We start from the raw sequence: 16,152 nt of genomic DNA, 5'->3' as shown, positions 1-16,152 counted from the left end.
GAGGATTGGCTTTTGAGAAGAGAGCTGCCCTGGTAGAGATTCATGTTTATACAACCTTTTGCTTTAGAGAAATCCCCAATCCTCGTGGTTCAGGGCAGCTAAAACTGAAGCCGAAAGCTGTAAGTGTTCCAGTTTGAGGGGTTAGAGAACAGAGTTTGTGAGTGCCAGAGAAGTCAGAAATAGAGGTGGAATCCTGGAGAGGAGAGCCACAGAGAGAGAAGCCTCCAAATGTGCATACGAATGTGGTCACATCGGTGGACAGCTGCACTGCACGGGCTCAGAGGAAGCACCAAGAAGCCCCGCGCAAAACTCGAGCTGAAAGGCTGAGATGACCAAGCAGATATGACAGCTGATATCCAGGGCAGGAGAAGCAGAATTTGGAGTTTTTGTCTAGCAAAACAGATTGCTCCCAAGAACAAATAACAACATGCTTCAGAAGATAACAAGATCTAGATATTCTACAATATACCATACACAGTGTCTGACATGAAGTAGAAATTACTTGAATTGTGAGGAGAATAAACAGTCAATAGAAATTGGCCTGAAGATGACCCAAATGTTGGAAATAGGAGAAATAAATTTTATGAGAGTAGGTATTATAAATATGGTCAAGGACTTAAAACGAAATATAAACAATTATTAAACAGATAAGGAATCCCGGCAAGAAAATGGAAAATACATAAAAGAATCAAATGAAAATTCTAAAACTGAAAAATACATTAGCTGAAATGAAAAATTCACTGGAGGGCATAACAGTGGAAGGGAAAAGGTAAGCGAGGACTGTGAGCCTGAAGATAAGTCAGTAAAAACTGTCCAATCTGGGGGCGCCTGGGTGGCTCAGTTGGTTAAGCGTCTGCCTTCGGCTCAGGTCATGATCAGAGGGTCCTGAGAGCGAGCCCTGCATCGGACTCCCTGCTTGGCGGGAGCCTTTCCCCTCTGCCTCTCCACTTGGCTTGTGCTCTCTCTCTCTCTCTCAAATAAATGAATAAAATCTTAAAAAAAAATATCCAATCTGAAGAATGAAGAAGAAAGCAATTTTAAAAATCGAATAGCACCTCAGTGCCATGTGGGGCAATATAAAAGTCTAACACAAGCATAACTGGAGTCCAGGAGTATAGAAAAGAGGGAATGGGGCAAAAAAAAATTAACGACAAAAATTGCCCAAATTAAAAATATCAACTTACAGAATCAAAACCTTGGAAAATTTCAAGCAAGAAGAATACAAAGAAAGTCACCATGGGGAAATTAGAGTCAAACTGCTAAAAACCAAAAGTGAAGGGTGATACTTGAAAGCAGTCTGAGAAAAATGACAGATTACATACAGAACAGTGGTGTTAATTATGATGCTGACTTCTCATCACAAACACTAGAGACCAGATGACAATGGATCAACATCTTTAAGCGTTGAAAGAAAAACAGAAAGCAAAATCCAGAATTCTGTAAGAGAACTTATCCATTAAAAATGAAAGAAAATATATTTTCAGATAATGGAGCTGAGAGAATTTGTCCCTAGCAGATCTGCACTACACCACGTGCTGAAGGAAATTCTTATCACAGACAGAAAAATAACACCAAAGGGGACCTCAGGTGTACAGTGAGGGATTAGAAGAAACAAAAATGGCAGGATTATGGGTAAATACAAAATACTGCCTTCCCATCTCTCAATTTCAGTAACTTATATTTTTTTAAAAGATTTTATTTTTAAGTAATCTCTATACCCAACATGGGGCTCAAACTTACAGCCCTGAGATCAAGAGTTGCATGCTCCACTGACTGCGCCAGCTAGGCGCCCCTCAATCTCTAAATTTTCAAGCAAAAATTGCACTGTCAGGTTAACAACAGATGCAGATACAAGGTATATGACTATAATCATAATCACACAAATAGCAGGGGGTGGGAATGACACAAATGTACCAGAGCAACTCGAAGTCGCTGGCAAATTGAGGATGTATACTAAAATCCCTAGAGCAAACATTCAATATAATACAAAGAGGTCTAGCTAAAAATCAGAAATAAAAACCATGCACAATGAAGTAAATTAAATGGACATAAAAGAAAATTCAATTAACTCCAAAGAAGGAGGAACACAGAACATAAAAGAAATAAGACAAATAGAAAATGAACAAAATGGCAAACTAAGTCCAACTGCATGAACAATGACATCTGGGGTAAATGGATGAAACATTCTGACGAAAAGGCAGAGACTGTCAGACAGGATAAAATGAAGACCCAAATACATGCTGAGTGCAAGAAACCTGATGTGGATTGTGTAAGACTGATGAATCACAGACCTGTACCTCTGAAACAAATAATGCATCATATGTTAAAAAAAAAAAGGAAGAAGAAGAAGAAGAAGATAGTAGGAAGGGAAAAATGAAGGCGGGTAGATCAGAGAGGGAGACAAACCATGAGAGATTATGGACTCTGAGAAACAAACGGAGGGTTCTAGAGGGAGGGGGGTGGAGGGATGGGTTAGCCTGGTGATGGGTGTTAAAGAGGGCACGTACTGAATGGAGCACTGGGTGTTATACACAAACAATGAATCATGGAACACTGCATCAAGAACTAATGATGTAGTGTATGGTGATTAACATAACATAATAAAAAAAAAAGAATATGGGATGAAGTGAAATTCAAGACCAGAGTACTAGGAGACTAAAGAGGGACACTTTATGATGATAAAGGGTCAGCTCATCAAGAAGACATCACAGCCAAATGTGTATGCACCCAACAAGAGCTTTGAAATACATGGGGTGAATACCAACAAAACTAACATGAGAAATGGACACCCCAACAGGTTTTAACCCTTCCTTCTAAGAAACTGGCAGAAGTAGACAAGAAAATTGGGAAGCATGTGGAGGACCCACACAAAGCTTCCAACCTCCTTGATCTATCTGAAAATTTGCAAACACTCCTGCCAACAGCTTCAGAAGATAGTGTCTTCAAGTGTGTCTAGGACATTCATTAGGACAAACCACGTGAAGGGACATAATAGAAGATCGCTCTCAACAAATTTTCAAAAGATTGCAAGCATATGATCTGGTTTCTGATTGTAAGGATACAATTTAATAAAATTAAATTAGAAGTAAGTAATAATATCATTACATCTAGAGAGGCCCCCAAATACATGGAAATTAAGTAACATACTTTAAAAGTAATCCATTGGTGGAAAAGAAATCATGAGAGGAACTGGAAGGTATCTCAATCAGAATAATAACAAAAACACGGATGGGTTTTGTGGGATCCAGACAAAGCAATGCATAGGGGGACACTGAAAGTTCTAAATCCTTAAATTAGGAGAGAGGGTGAGGTTAAAATCAATGAAGTCAGTTGGAGTTGGCAGACTGTGTCCTGTGGGCCAACCACACATTTCACAAATAAAGCTTTATTGGAACAGAGCCATGCTCATACATTTATGTATTATCCATGCCGCTTTCACACTACAGAGGCAGAGCTGAGCTGTTGCGACAGACGATATGGTCCACAAAGCCTAAAATATTTACTATTTGGCCATGTGATAGAAAAAGAAATAAATATTTTGTCTTTGTCGGGGTTCCTGGCCTACAACTCCTAAAGCCCGTGTGATCTTCAGAGGGATACGTGTGTCTTTTGTATGCTAATGAGGTGACTGGAAGCTGGGGGCCCTAGGAAGCTCCAGGATGGGGGCTGGCCGGCAGAAAGACCAAAACACCAGGAGAGGTTTGGGATTTTAAGCCCCACCCCTAACCTGCAGGGAGGAGAGACAGGCAGGAGCTTGCGTTCAACCACCAGTGGCCAATGATTTAATCAATCATGCCTACTTAATGGATCCTCCATAAAAAAAATCCCTAAACAAGGAGGTCAAAGACCTTACGGGTTGGCAAACACCTCCATATGGTAGGAGGATGGCACACCCCAAACCCACAGGTCCAGAAACCTCTGCACCCTCTGGACCTCTTCATCTGGCTGCTCATTTTTCTTCTTTTACAATAAATAGGTAGATGTGAATGAAGCACCTTCTTAAATTCTGTGAGTTTTTCTAGTGAATTATTGAGACTGAGGCGGGGGTCCTGGGAACCCCTGCCTCGCAGACCAGGGGTCAGAAGTACAGGTGACTGCTGGGTGGTCTAGTGGGACCGAGTCCCCAAGCTGTGGGGTCTGGCCCCGGTACCAGGCAGACAGCGTCAGGATTGAATGGAACTGTGGGACGCTGCGTATTTGGTGTTAGGAGGAAAAAACCTCTTCCTCTGCAGAAAAAAATTGCCGATAAATTCCCACCTTCAGAAGCTGGCAAAATCAGAGCAACTTAAGCCCAGAGAAGGAAGGGAATAATAAAGATACAAGGATAAGTAAATGAAATTAAAAAAATAAAAATGATAAAGAAAACCAAAAATTGGCTCTTTGAAAAGGTTAATAAAATAAACTCCTCCCTACTCCAGTAATCCAAGAAAAAAAGAGAAAAGCAAATGACTAAGATCAGGAATTAAGAAGGGAACATCACCAAGGATACGGCAGATAATGAGATGTCACGCAGAACTTAATGCAACAATGTCGTGAAACAGACATATGTTTTGGAAAGTTATCAAAACTGACGTAAGATAAGATAAAACCTGAATAGCTCTGTATGTATTTTAATTCTTGAATTCATCATCAAAAACCTTCCCGCAAAGAAAACTCTGGGCTCATGTTTTCTCAGGTAAATTCTATGAAACGTTTTTTAAAAATTAACACCAATTTTGCATAAGGTCTTTCAGAAATTAGAAGAGGAGGGAACACTTCCAAATTCATTTAATGAGGCCAACATTATCCTGATACCAAAATCTTACAAAGGCATTACAAAAGAAAAGACCAATATTCTTCATGAACATAGATGCATGTCTTTAATTAAGTAATAGCAAAATGAATATAAGCAATTATCTATTAACAAATTATATTAATTATATATTAGCAAATGAGTAGTAAAATACAAAAAAAGAAAGAGATTACGTTGTGATCAAGTGGGCTTTATTTCCGGAATGAAAGTTGGTTTATATTTAAAAACCCACCCAATGTAATTCACTTTGCTCACTCCAAGGAAGGAACAACTCTATGATCATCTCAATAAGAATGGATAAAGCATTTGACAAAATTCAACACCTATTCAGGATAAAATGAAAAACTCTGGACAGACTGCAAATAGGAAAAATTTCTTCAGGCTGATAAAGAACACTTACTAAACACCTAGAGATAACAAACGTCGTTCTTAATAGTGAAATGTTGGACACTCTCCCCCTGAAGCTGGAAACACTATTATTCATTATAGTACTAGTGGTCCTAGCAGGGCAATAAAACCAGGAAAAGAAATAAAAGGCATACAGTTTGGAAATAAAGAAGTACAATGCTATTTAATCACAGATAATTCTTTATGTAGAAAATTGTAAAAAATCTGAGGAACAATAACTAGGACCAATAGGTGAATTTTGTAAGATACAGAATTCAATATCAAGACACCAAAATTACTTTATGACCATAGATTTTTCAACTTATAATAATAGGACAATGACATTAGAATAACAGTTCCATTTACAATAGGTTTAAATTTAAAATCAGGAGGTTAGGAGTTAACTGAAAGCCAAACAAGACCTCTACCCTGTAAACTGAAATGTAATACTACATTTTTTTTAATGAAAAAAAAAATCTTTAGAGAACTTAAAGAATACCTGAACAAATGGGAAGATGTAACATGACACAGATTGGAGGTTTGGTACTGTGAGGAGGTTAATTCTCCCCAAACTGGACCACAGATCGAATGCCATGCCGGTCAATATCCCAGAAGCATTTTTGTGGGAACTGTCAAGTTAATCTTAGAACTTCCATGGAAGTGCAAAGGACCAAAAATAGGAGGAGAGCAATTCTGAGAGAGAAGAATGAAGCTGGAGGAATAGCACCATCTGATTTCAGACTCACTCTAAGGCTGCAGTAATGGAGATGGTGATGTGTTTTTTGGTGTAGGTATAGACGAATCGTTCAATGGAACCAAAGAGAGAGTCCTGAAACAGACCCGGATCTACATGATCAGTTGAATTTTGAATAACATATCCCAGCAATTCAATGTGGAGAGAAGGGTATTATCAACAAATAATGTTGAACCAAGTGGATGAATATATGGGAAGAAATGCGCCTCCATCACTAGGTCGCGCCACATGGGTTGTATATGTAACCCTGAGAGCTAAAGGTGTAGAGCTTCTAGGACAAACAAAAACAAAAACAAAACAAAAACATGAGAATGATTTGATGACCTTGGAGAGGCAAAGCTTTCTCAAATAGGAAACAAAAAAACAACAACCCTAAAAGAAAAAAAAGTAGCTAAATTTGACTTCAGCAAAAACAAAAACTTCTGGTCTTCAAAAGACATAATTAAGGAACTAAAAAAGACAAGGGTCGTGCTTGGGGAAAATGCTTGCAGTTCATGAGTCGGCCAAAGGACTTGTATCCAGAACATATAAGAAAGCCCTGCAAATCACTAATAAAAAGACAAAGAATAAAAAAGAAAAATAGGTAAAATACTTTAGCAAACACTTCAGCAAACACAAAATACAGAGGGCCAATAACAACAGGAAAGAAAGGTGCTCAACACCGTCCGTCATCAGGAGGTTCGAGTGGTGGCCCCAGGGACATGAGGTTAACACTCACATGCCCCAGGCTCACTAACCATGAAAAGACCAAGTGTTGCTGAGGACGGAGCCACCAGGACTCTCTGCACCACTGGTGGGAGGGGAAATGGAAACCATTCTGGAAAGTGGTTTGGCCTGTGGGAGCCCCAGGAAGCCACCGCCAGGGTCCTTCATGACACGTCCCTCATTCTTCGAGCACATTCTGGCCTTCTGGCACCCGTGTCTCTCTACAACTCAGAATTCTCCGTAGGAAGTTAAAAACAGAGTCTCAACTCACTCCCTGCTCACCCGCCCTTCCCCTTGCTCAGGCTAATTTTCACATTCCCTGGAAATAGCCGTATGAGGAGCCATATGAGAAGCCCCGGATTCTTTCGTGGAGAAGGGTGTTTAGAAGCCAAGATCTGGGCCTGGCCATCTCTTATGAAGTGGAGCATGGACCTTCCCTCTGACTTAGCTAGTCCACCCCCTGGGATGTCCCCATAGCCAAGAAAAATGAAAACACATGTCCCCAGAGACTGGATAAGGATGCTGACCGCAGTCTTATTCCTAAGCGCCAAAGCCTGGAAACGGCCCAGGTGTCCACCACCAGGAGAACGGATAAACAAGCAGTGATGTGTGCTCCCGGCGGAACTGCACTCAGCAACAGAAGCGGGTCCACTGGGACACACGCCACAACAGGGACGTGTCTCACGATCCTCCTGTGGGCACACAGAGCAGCCAGAAACAGAAGAGCGTGCTCTATCCTTCCGTTCACATCAAGGTCACAAAACTAACCCATGGTGGTAGGGAATTCTAGAACGGTGGTTGCCGAAGGGTTGGGGCTCACTGGAGGGGGCACGAGAGGATGTGTTGGGGTGATGGAAGTGTTTAATATCTTAATTAGGGTGATGACTACGTGGGTATATATGTTCGATAAGACTCATCAAATTTTGCCTTTAAAGTCTATGCATTGCACTGGGTGTAAATCCTCCTCTTTCCTCTCCTGATTCACTTCCCCTTCTTCTTCCTTTTCTTCCTCCTTCCCCCTCTCTCTCTTATACACCCTGAAAACAAATATTGAACTCCAGTCACTAGGGCTACCCCCTCATTTCATGTCTGAAACTATTTTCTGTGTACTAGGCTCAAGAAAAAGAATAAATGCCCTAGGGACCACGTGAGCCGAGTTTCTCCCTCTGGAGAGCAAGCTACAGTTATGAAAAGTCACCAAAAAAGATGGACCCTGCAACATCACACTGGAACATGGTTATCAGCTATGACCTCCTGATAAGGTATCTGCATGCGGGCTTGTCCTTCTACGCACGGTTTGGGGAAAAGCACACTAACCAGTCCTGCTGGCAGAGAGAGCCCAGGAGCAAGGGCTCCCCAGCACGCTGAGCACACTTAGGGCCCAGATCTTGGCTTCTAAACACCCTTCTCCACGAAAGAATCCGGGGCTTCTCATATGGCTCCTCATACGGCTATTTCCAGGGAATGTGAAAATTAGCCTGAGCAAGGGGAAGGGCGGGTGAGCAGGGAGTGAGTTGAGACTCTGTTTTTAACTTCCTACGGAGAATTCTGAGTTGTAGAGAGACACGGGTGCCAGAAGGCCAGAATGTGCTCGAAGAATGAGGGACGTGTCATGAAGGACCCTGGCGGTGGCTTCCTGGGGCTCCCACAGGCCAAATCTGGGACAAGGGGAGCACCCAAACAAGAGTGGTAGCAACGGTTGGGCACTGCACAAACTAAGAACGTGTGAATTCATACAAACAGAAATAAAAAATGAACAGATGAATTCTTTACACTAGAAAGCCAATGAGTAAGTGCAGAAATAATTACAGAATGTCATACAAACAAACAAACAAAAAAGCAGAGAGAAATGCATCAGATTTGGTCTGAGTGATGGGTTACAAGGGATTTGAATTTTCCCCTTGAGTGTCACCCAGAATTTTCAAATTTTCTTCAATAACGTAATCTAATCAGACAAAATGAATGCTAGCAAAATGAAAATGAAAAGCAAATACGAATCAATCACATCGGGAGGAGAAATCCTCCTGTGACATCGGCTCAGCCACCAGCCTGTGGGCCGTGTGGTCTCAGGGGAGGGCACTCTGAGGCCCAGTACTGTCTGCGACGGGGGCCTGCTAAAGACAAGCGTCCCAGGCCAGGTCTGGGAAGACCCAGGCCCACATCTCATTTCTGCTCACCAGTCAACCTATCACCTCCCTGACCCTCAGACTCGTCTTCTGTGAAATGGAGACGAGCTTCACACCTACTTCCTGGATTTCCATGGAGATGAGACGAGATGGTGAAGGTAGAAGCCCCTCTGTCACGGACCCCAAGGTCTCCCGCATTTCTCAGGGCAATGGAGCCCCTTTAAAACACCAGTTCCCAGGAGATGCTCAGAGAGGATCACTCAGGAGGCTGGGGAGGGTCACGCGAGGGGAAGCTTGAAGGCACCACTTCTGATCCACCCCAGAAAGGCCAGAGCTCAGCACACCCTGACCAGGAGCCCAGCAGCCTGCCTACCCCCTGCACACTGCCGCCACCACAGCTCCTGGCCTGCGCCTGCCCCTCCATGGAGGCCCGCAGACTTCTCTGCCGCATTAGGGTCCGAGCTGCTTACTTCCTCCCCTGGGCTGGGTTTCTCTCCTCCTTCCATTGGCCTTGGCTGTAGAGCTCAGAATTTGGACCCCGAATCCCTGAACCAAGGACTTGTGGATCTGCATCCAGAGCAAGGGGAAGGGCGGGTGAGCAAGGAGTGAGTTGAGACTCTGTTTTTAACTTCCTGAAGAGAATTCTGAGTTATAGAGAGACATGGGTCATGACAGCCAGGGTTGTACCTCTCCACACCCAGCCTGGTGGCCTCAGGTCATAGGCAGAAGTACTGGGCATGGTGTGCGGGTTGTGCACTGAGCAACTCTGGGAGGGTCCGCCCAGAGGTTCTATAGAGCAGCCCGTGGGCTGACCATGATGCCTGGTCTTGGCACAGGGACCTGAGCCACAGCACTCGGAGGGTGGCAGTGAGGACGGCAGCCCGACATCAGGAAAGTGTATGCCGGAACGAGGGTGTGGAAATTCTTCCACGGTACTTCCACGGTGAGAGGGTGTGCTCCCTCATGCCCCTGGGCCTTGGCTAAAACGGGTAAGACCGCCTGGGGGAGAATCAGAGACTCTCACGCTGGACACTCCTCGCCCAGGGTCAGCCTGGCTGCAAGTGGTCAGGCAGCGGTGGCTGAGGTGGGGTCTGCGGTTGAGGGTCCCCTGAAAACTCAGACACCACTCCCACCCCAGGGTTCCCGACAGACATCTGGATGGACTACGTGGGGAAACTGCTTCCCGGGGGGTAAGCTCGGTGGCAGAGTGGCAGGTAGATGTTATTGGTAGGGACACTGTCGGTAGCACCCACGGGATTGGAGACGTGGGGCCCAGAACCAAAACACAGCTGGATGGGGTTGGGGTGTCGGGGGAAGGCTTGGACTTCGGCCAGCCCTGCTGCCCTCCGTGTCCCCAGCCCCCATCTGTGCCCCCAGGCCCCCGGGCACCCGTGCATTCAGCACCCTCCTCCTGGCCCAGAGCAGCGGCAGGCCACTGAGACGGCCCTGGGGTCCTGGGAGTGCGGGGCGCACGGCAGCATGACCCGTTTCCATGCACCTGGGGGCATCAGCGACCATCGCCACGGTCCCCAGCTTGGAAAGAGGGAGTGGGGGGGTGCTGGCCGTGCACCTGTCAGAAGAGGAGCCCCAGGGTCTCCCACAGCTGAGCTCTGGTCTGTCTGAGCTCCCCTCCCCCATGACTCTGTGTCCGCATCTCTAAAATGCCCAGAGAGGCCCAGGAGGCCTGCAGCCCTCGGCCATCACGGAGCATGGTGCAGCCTGGTCCCAGATGCCATCCTGCCTCCCCGTCGGCTCCCCCCAGCCCACCAGCTCCTGCTCACAGGGAGGCCACCCAGCCACCCTCCCCGCTGTCTCGGTGAAGGTCCCACCGACTGACCCCATCACAGTCAGCTAGGCTCAGGGGCCCAGGAGCCGCCCAGCCAGCAGGGCCACGCGGGCTCCAGCTCACTCCCTGCCTGTGTCCCCCAGCCCGCGGCTCCTGAGCACAGTCACTGCCCAGGGGAAGACAGCGTCTCCCTCCCCACACTCCTGCCAGAGGGGGGCCATTTGGGGGAGCCGCATACCTCAGACCTCCGGCTGCTGTCCTGATCTGGAGACATCTTATTCCGCTCAGGAGAACTCATTTGTTAGAAGTGTAAATGAGTGGGTCCCACTGCTCGGTCCGCTCCCCGGTCTGGCCCTGCCCTGCAGCCTGCCCTGCCTCCCAGGGCCTGCCCTGCCTGCACTGGGGCGGCAAGAGCCTCTGGTCTCGGATGGGCCGCCACATCTCCAGGCCCCGCGGCCCCCAGATGAAAAGATTGATTAGCACAGGGAGCCCCGAATGTGACTGCCAGGGGTGCTCTGGTCTGGCACAGCGAGGGAGACCATTTCATTGCCATTTTGTGGGGCCCTTTGAAGTGGGACAATTCTCCAGGAGGGAATTATACTCAGGGAGGAGTCGAGAAATCTCTAGCTCTTTCAGGCAATAACACGATAGTGCTGTCAAGACGCTCGTCAGAACCCAGTGTGATCACTTAACTGTGGATATAGCAGGTGAGGCTGGGGAGCGAGCGCGTGTGACCGACGAAGCAGAAGGTGTGTGTCTGACGTCCGCCCGTGAGAGATGCCAGGAGGGCCCGGAAGCCTTGTCCTCCAACACCGTCTCGAGGACCATGCCTGGGACTCCATAAAGTTTTATCGAGGGAACGAGCGAGCCGGAGGAGTTGGGCTGCAGCAAGTACCGGCCTGGGGGTCGCCCCGCCGTCCTCCCAGCTCCGAAGTTCTGTTCAAGGCGCTGAGCAGACGGGCTGCTGTGGGACAAAGCCGCTGGGCCCGCTGGGCCAGCACAGGGCCAGGCTGCGGGGCGGCGGGGGGCTGAGCTGACTGAGGGGCAGGCAGACCTGCCTGCTGTCCAGACTTGCGTCCCCCGAGTCTGACCCAGCGCCCAGCCCCCTCGGAAAGCAACCTGAGGACCCAAGCCCAGCACCTGTGCCGCTCCCCGGGGGACACGGTGCTCGCAGCACTCTCCCCGTCCCGCTCTGGCCCAGCGCCACGGTTACGAGGCGGAGGGAGCGGCTCTGAGCGGGCCAACCCTGCTGCCCGCCCCCCCCGCCGCCACGGTCCTGCCCCTCCCAGCACAGGTGCAGACACGGCCACCTCCACGCCCTGCGCCCTTCCCTGCTGGCTGCCCCCCCACGCCGGGTCCCCTGGGGAGACGCTGCCCCAGGACCCTGGGCCCTCGCGGGGAGTCCGCAGGGGGGCTGCCTCGCCACGTGATACCACGGGCACCACCGGCAGGTGATGAAACAGACCTGCCCTGGGAAGAGGCCCTCTTCCGCCGTGGACCTCCCACGATGGCCGGGGGCCGACAGGGTGGTCCAGACTTTAATATCCTTTCAAATGAAGGTCACTGGATCCACCTACGAGCTCCTAACGGGAAGGCAGCTCTCCCTGGAGGGCAGGGTCTGGGCACATCCAGATGGGGTCGTAGACGGCAAAGCCCCGTCCTCCGGTCCTCCCCTCCTCTGACTTCCCCGTCTCTTCCCTCCCCCCCTTCCCCCTCCTCCCTCCTCCCCCCTCCGCCAGCTTCTCAGGCTCCAGGCAAGGCCAGGGCCTCCATGTGTCTGCACAGCTGCCCCACTTGTCCTTGCCCTTCCCCTGGACTGCTGACCCCGGCCGCCACCCCAGTCGCCTCTGGCCCTCACCCTCTGGTCACTGCCCACCTCTCCCAGGGGGTCCCAGCCCCCAGCCCCGGGCACGCTCTAGCGGCAGCCCAGCAGCGCCACCACCCAGGTCACCCTGCCCCGTCGGCCTTCTCCCCGAGCACGGCTGATTCCGTCACCCTGAAGCCCAGGGACAGGCTCTGACTGCCCCCTCACGCTCCACATAGCAGAGGGGCGCACAGCCTGGCCCCTGTTCCCCGACCAACCGCCCCGGGTGCCAGGGATCAGAGCAGGAGCCTGGGGGTTCGGGGAAGGCACGCGGGGGGCCGGGGGCAGCTGGAGGAAGAGGGCTGGGAAGGGCACGGTGGTGCGGGCAGGGAGTCGGCAGGCGGGTCGAGAATCCCTCTGTGAGGACCGGGAGCATCTGGGGGCTGAGGGGGAGCCGAGGGCATCTGAGGCCACGGGCAGCAGGGCAGGGGGGCGGGGGGACGGGGAGACCGGCAGCTGGAGTGCAGTCCCTGAGCTGAGCCGGGAGACGCGGCCAGGCCAGATGAGGCTGGGCCCACATGTGGGGGGCAGGCAGCTGGCCAGGGGTCCCCCGTGCCACAGCCACAGCCTCCTTCCCCTCCCCAGGAAGGAGTGTGCAGGAGGAGCTCAGGTCGGGAGCAGCGCCAGAAAGAGCTGTTTGAGATTTGAGAGGGAAAGGTGGGGAAGAAAGAGCCCGTGGGTCTGGGGGTGGGCTGGGTGTCTCCACCAGCGGTGGCGGGAGGAGGAGGTCTGGGGGCCCCCACAGCCGGGGTGCCACTCCTCGCTCAGGAGGAGCCCGGCTCTCCTATTCCCGCTCTGTGGCCCCGGGGGCGGGGGGGGGGGGGTCGTTCCACGCGGCAGGGGCTGCACCTGGCCAGCTCTGGGGTGGCTCTGGGGCAGCTCTGGGAGGACCTCAGCTCAGCCCTGGCAGGCCTGTCCCCGCCGGCTCCCTGCCCTCCTTGCTGGAGCATTCCCTCCGAGCTCCAGGACCCTTCCCCAGCCTCCCCAGTGCCCACCCTGCCGGCCCTGATGAGGGGCTCAGACCAGTGTTCCTAGCTGCAGGCCCAGACCCCCAGCCCACCCAGCACAGAACCCCTGCAGCCCTGACATGGGGTCCAGGCCCGTGTCTTAGGGGACAGTGCAGGTGACCTGGGTGGCCTGGGCGGGTAGTGGGCAGCCCCGTGTGCACGTGTGGGGCCCAGCAGCCCCTTCTGTGCGCAAACTGTGTGGTCAGGGGCTGGTCCTGCAGTCAAGTGGCTGACCACTACCGGCAGGGATGCTGGCACATAAAGCTCTACCCTAAGCCTCCACCCTCCCACCCCTCCCCGTGCAGACAGCGAGAATCCTTGCGTCCCTGGGGTAAGTCCAAGGCAGGTTTACTGTTCAACCCTTCCTTGTGTTGGGGAGCAGCCCTGGGCACAGCCCCAGCTCCTGGGGGGACGTGGAAAAGGGAGGAGGGGCCCAGGACTGGAGGCAGACACCTTGGCTGGGGACAGGCTCCACAGCCCTTGGCCGGTCCCTCAGCATCTCAGATCCCAGCTCTGAAGTGGGGGGTGAACCCCACCTTGAGGGCACTGTGAGGATGATCCAAGACGTGTCTGGGCAAGGGGCCCCCCCAGGCTCCAATCGGATACGACCTCCCCTCCTGTGCTTCAGTTTCGCCTGCTGCAGAATGGGGAACGTAGTGCCCGGCCTGAGGAGTTAGAGAGCTGCTGTGGGCGTACCTGTGAGCAAAGGGCCTGGCCCGGGGAAGCGGCAGAAGGGCGCCCCAAACCATCCTCCCTGTCCTGGCCAGAGGTCAGCGGCACACTTCAAGCCCAAACAGCCTGGGTAACACTTTGCAGAGCACCCATCTCTCCAACAGCGCAGCCTGGGTGTGCAGCGCTGCCAACCCCAGGTAACCCCCCAGCACGGCATCTCCCCTGGGCCTGGGCTGCAAGGACCCCTTCCTCACCCTCCCTCGCCCCAGCCCAACCCTCTCCTCCTCCAGGCAGCCTTCCTTGTTCTTCCCAGGTCTGGAGCCAGGCAGAGGAGGTCTCAGACAATGGCGGGAGCACCCCGGCTCTGACATCGCCCGCCGTGGGAGGCCGCTCGGCCCCAGCCTCCTCTGTAAAGCAGGGGACTTGAAGACTGTAACTTCTTCGTGGCCACGTGCAGAAGAGCCACAGTGCACAAGGGATGGAGGCGGGATGCCAGCGTACCAGCCTCTGCCTGAACCCGGGGAGGGGACCGGAGCGCCCAGCCGGCCTCTTCCCACAGCCCTGGGGGACCCGTGCTCCCTGCCTGGCGAGGCGGACCTGCATGGGGGCCACGCCGCCGGGGGCACTGAAGATTCTCAGACAGCTGTGTGAGAGCAGGAGAGCTCGAAGGGCCTTTTCCCAGGGTCCTGGGGACAATTCCCGAGAGACACCCAGATCTCCCAAGGTCCTCTGCAAGGGACCCAGGAAACGTGGATGAAGGTGCCGGCAGAATTGGCCCTCCTGCCCGCCCGGGCTGACGCTGCCCTTCCCAAGGGGCTCATTGCTGGGTGGGAGTGGGCGCTGGCTCTACCGGGCCAGCCTCAAGCACCTGGCACCCCCAGCGAGGTGCTTCTCCCTCCGGGTTGGGGGCTCAACACCTGGCCCGGGGGTACATGCCTCCCATGGGCACACTGGACTAGCTCCTAGCCAGCCGGCTCGGCTGCAGAGCTGGCCTCAGCCAGGACAGCCTTGACCTGAGCTCAGCCACAACCACCCCCAGTGTCACCAGGGGCCCGCTGGTACCCGTCCTGGGGCAGGGGCTGGGCCTGGGCACGGTTCTTCCACACCCAGGCAGCACGGAGGACAGTCCCTGGGGCAGCCTGAAAGGGGCAGCTGGACAGGAGTTGAGGGGATGTTTGGGCCGCACTGTGTGCCAGGGCTAGAGCCAAGAAAAACAGGTCCCCGTCCAGCTGAGAACAAATGTCTGGCCAGCCCCCCTGCTTCTGGCTAGGCCGGCTGAGCCCCAGTGACATGCTGGGCCCTGCTCTGTGTGGACCCTGGGGAGGGGACCAGAGCCTGCGGAGGCCAGAAAGACCTGGAAATGGGACAGAACCTCTGGGTCACAGGGGGTCAGTCCTGCGTGTGCCCCGAGAGGTGTTCCAGCGAGCCCCTTACCCAGCAGTGCAGAGGCCACAGGCCAAGATGAACCGGGGCGGGGGGTGGGGAAGCCAAGAACAAAGACACAGAGGTCTCTGTGCAGACAGCCCTGCCCCCTGCCCCTCATCGCTGGGGTGGGGACTGCCGGGGAGGGTCTCTCTAAGGCTAGCGTCCCCTCCTTGCTGTCTGTCCCTCTGCCAAAGTCATGCGGCCGGGCCCCAGCCCTGCACGGACACACCTGGGCCCCCAGGCAGCTCTGGGCGGCTCTGTGGTCCTGTTTACAGCCGCCGCCGTCTGCAGCCTGGAACTACACAGGCAGGCCCCAGACGGGCGGGCAGGCCCCAGACGGGCCGGCCGGCGGCTCCCACCGGGAGGGCAGGCCCCAGACGGGAGGGCAGGCCCCAGATGGGCAAGCAGGACCCAGACGGGGCGGGCAGGCTCCAGACGGGCCGGCTGGCAGCTCCCACCGGGAGGGCAGGGCCGGCAACATGCGTGGGCGCTGATGTTCAGCCTCCTGTGGTCCCACCCAGCCCTTGTTGCTGGGCCCGGCCCCAGCCACCTGCCCACAGTGCCCCTGACTTCCGGGAAAGCGGAGCTCGGCATCTGCTTTCTAGCAAAGTCCTGCTCTGACCCCTCGCATCAG

This window comes from Zalophus californianus, chromosome 6 (assembly GCF_009762305.2).
Source record: "Zalophus californianus isolate mZalCal1 chromosome 6, mZalCal1.pri.v2, whole genome shotgun sequence".
Taxonomy (NCBI): Eukaryota; Metazoa; Chordata; class Mammalia; order Carnivora; family Otariidae; genus Zalophus; species Zalophus californianus.
The sequence above is the reverse complement of the archived record's forward strand: the minus strand, read 5'-3'. Positions refer to the sequence as shown.